The following is a 4,072-nucleotide window of genomic DNA, read 5'->3' on the forward strand; positions in this document are numbered from 1 at the left end:
ATGGCCTGCGGTTTCTGTCTTAAAATGTGTCAAACCAACAGGTAGTTCTTATTTTTTGAACTCATTGTGTGAAGTTTACGTGATGTTCAGAGAGCTGTGAAGCTGCACAACACCGGTTCAACACTTCGACACAATTCACCACAAGACTAAACATGCTTATGAATAACGTGCCATCAGAGAGAGTCCGCGTTGTACGAGTTAAGTCCTCTGCCTTTTTACCGGCAGCACTCGCGGCAGCGCCACCCAGTCTAGTCCTCTTGCCCAGTCCTCTTGTGCCATCTCTGCTATTTTATGTGTTTCTGTCTACATGGTGGCGTTTTTAAAATTCGCTGATGCGCATACACACACGCAAACGCGTGCGCACACAAACACATGTGCGCACAGGTGAGCCCACTCCCAGCAGCAGGTAGAGTGCGTGTTGTTTGGCTCTCTGTTGCTCATGGCGTGCTAGTTGGTTTGACTTAACTCCATTGACTATGCTCAGATAAGCCATGGTAATAGGCCTACCACTACTCATAATAATAATATTAATATCATTAATAATAACAATAATAATAGTGTTGATAATTGGGGGCCTTTCCATTGTTAAATGTTCTTTAGAAATTAAAGTTTATTGATCTTTGAAAGGGTGTACTTGCATTATATGTCATTATCATTATGTTAGTTGAACATTGATTTGACAATATTATCGCTTATCGCAATAATTTCTCTTGGCAATTAATCGCCCAGCAAAATCTATTATCGTGACAGGCCTGCACACACACACACACACAGGTTTTGCCGCAATGAGTGCCTTTATAGAAAGTATCGGTATCGGCAGATACTCAAAATCAAATGACTCAGACTCGGACTCGAGGGCAAAAAAACCTGATCGGGACATCCCTAATTCAATCATACTTTTTCTGTTCTGTCAAAAACTTAGAAAACAAAAGAAATGTTTGACTCAGTTGTCACATTTGGGGACAACAGTGGCGCAGTGGTATAGCAGGGTTGTCCAGTAACCAGAAGGTTGGTGGTTTGATCCCAACTCCTCCCTAGTCACTGTTGTGTGTTCTTGGGCAAGACACTTCACCCTAGCCTGTGGCGCGCCTTGCTAGTCATTGTATGACGCCGCCGTAAGGAATTTCCCTCTGGGATTAATACAGTATCTAAAAAAAATTCCTCACTTTTATGTTCTCTTTCTAAGAATACAATATGAGTCAGTGTACCTGTTTGGTACATTGCTTTTCTCTTCTATTCAAATCACCTGCCATCTTTTGTCTGAATGTACTTTTTCATTCCCATCTAACTGAGCAAATTACAAAGCCAGCAATTATTCATGCAAACTCCCCATATTCATTATCTCCACACAGATGTTCTGAAGCAAACTTTAGTTACTGCAGTTTTTTTTTTTTTTTTTTAAATAAATGACTGCATTGTTACATCTGTTATGAGCTGGCAGTTGAAAACGCTGTCTGTTCCATTCAGGCGCTGACGATTTCTACAAGAAATACTGTCTATATGTTTGTATGAACTCTATATTTAGTATTCTATGCATCATTGGATATCTTTTAAATGCATTATGTAGACTGCAGATCTGTTTTGTTTTTCTTTTTTTTTTAAATTATAGTTTGACCTTTTTTTAAACAGCACTGTCTTGAGAACTTAGGACCGAGTGAGGCAGTTTAATATCCTACAATAGATGTGTGTGGGTGTAGTGGGCAGCGGCACACTGAGTCAGCTGTTCCAGATAAATAAAGATGCTAAAAGGTCAGGTTGTTGCTACGGGCCTTTGTTTCCTACTCTATCATTTAAATAGCATTTCAGTTTGATTTGAAAATCAGATCTCTAAATAACTCATTGCATTTTACAGCACCAAGATGGCACGTGACAAACATCACTGTGACATCTATGACTTCAAGATGCTGCAAGTTAACAACAGCATCTGGGATGCACTAGCAGGGCTAATGCTTAGCATTTGTTTTTATTAGAATTAAACACAGTATACTGAATAGAATAGATTGTCTCCATCTATGTCTGTCACTTATATATAGTGGAAAAAGAATGTGACCTTTGACTTTTTGAATGTAACATGTGACCATTGACCCCCCAAATTCTAATACGTGTGTGCCACATTTGACAACATACCCTCAAGATGTTTCTAAGATATCAGCAGTTATAGGGAGTTTGAGAGCTTTGACTTAGAACCTACCAAATTTTTATCACTTGGACATTTCATTCCAGATTTTTTTTTTTTTTAAATGCCCAGGGCCATCCCTGTGATCTGAGGCATCGCCTGTGGCCACAGGTCGGTTGGGGGCCTCCAACAGTTGACAAAAAGTACAACAGTGGCAGTTTACAAAGTTTGCTGTGACAGCAAGACATCTCCTCATATTTTTCTCAAATATATATTTACAAATATTTACAGTTTTAGTTAAGGCCACTTTTTTTTTAACATAATGGTGATAAATTCTGTTTTGCTCATCAAATCTGCACCTCTAAATCTTAGACTGTGGTTCTCAGCTGCAAAATGATAGCATATCCCCGCCGGGATGGAGACAAGATGATTCACCAAGTGTCTGTGTGTGTTTAATAATCTTGGGGTCTTGTTAATGAGTGAGAGAAGTATGGAGCAGAAGATTGACAGGCAGGCTGGTGCAGCATCCACAGTGGTGTGGACTCTACTTTAGTCCTTTTTTAGTCAAGAGAGAGAGCTGAACCAAAAGACAAGGTTTTCAGTTTACTAGTTGATGTACATTCTTACCTTTACCTATGGCCAAGAGCTGTGGGTAGAGACCATACAAAGAGATTGTGGATAGAAGTAGCAAAATGAGTTTCCTTCACAGGGTGGCTGTACTCTCCCTCAGAGTTGGAGGTGGAGCTGTTGAGGTCATTCAGGCATCTGTCTCCGAGTCCCCCCTGGATGTCTCCCTGGTGAGGTCTTCCAGGCGTGTCCATCTGGAAGGAGGCCCTGGAAACCCAGGAAATGCTAGAGGGATTATATCTCTAGGTTAGCATGGAAACACTTCAGAAACCTCCTGGATGAGCTGGTGGAGTTGGCCCTGGGAAAGGGAGGTCTGGGTCTCCCTGCTTAGGCTGCTGCTCCTGCAACCTGACTCTAGAATTGCCACAGCCCAAAATATTCAGTTCAAAATAAAGTGACTGAGACGAGGACAACAATGTTCACATTTTAGACAGAGAGGAAAGGTGGTTTGAAAGAGGAGTCAAGGAAGCCATCTATGTTAAGCTGGAAAACCTTCCCTTTACGGAGATGGTGGCCTCTGACATCATCTTTCTACCACACACAATGCAGTGATTCCATCCATTTCCAGGAAGTTTGCACATACTCACAGCAAGAACAAAGGGCCAGATCATCACAGGTAATTATGGAGGTCTGCACTGAGGTCTGCAACCACATATAAACCATGTTTCCCCACCAAACAGTTAGAACTGATGAAGCTGCTTGGATGAGCAGCGAAACGTCTTCAAGAAAACTCTACAATCCAGACGCCTTGCTTGAATCTTCTCTACGTATGATGACCTGGATGACTGAGAATCTTCATCAACATGACTGAGATGAAGTGACAGTAATCTTTGACCAAATGCTGTGTACCTTTTTTTTGGCGTTCATTAAAAGTCAGCATTTGTTAGGTTAATGCAGTTATCTCCTACAATGACAACAACATTATGTTTACCAGAATGCAGTTTATTTCTTGCCAAACTCTCACTGATGTTTTGCTAAAAGCTAAATAATGTCAACCCGTTGGTTGTCCAAGAGAAAGGGCCAAGGCATCACCAAGATGACCCAGGGGACAGTAAAAATCCATCTAATATTTATTGACATATGTCATTCTGACCTACATAGCAGACCAACATCAAACATCTATACCACCTTCAGGATGGCAAGAGCTTCGTCTCTAAAAATATAGCAGTGATGATGAGTCACAGTGGGTGTTGCTCGTGACAACAAGATGCCACTAACATAGAGGGTCACCACCTACTCAATTATATATAAAGAACATTTCTCAACAGGGAGAAGATGTATTTGTACAATCTGAGACTTTTTATGCATTTGCTCTTACAGTACAATTTA

This window comes from Parambassis ranga, chromosome 1, assembly GCF_900634625.1.
Source record: "Parambassis ranga chromosome 1, fParRan2.1, whole genome shotgun sequence".
Classification (NCBI taxonomy): domain Eukaryota; kingdom Metazoa; phylum Chordata; class Actinopteri; family Ambassidae; genus Parambassis; species Parambassis ranga.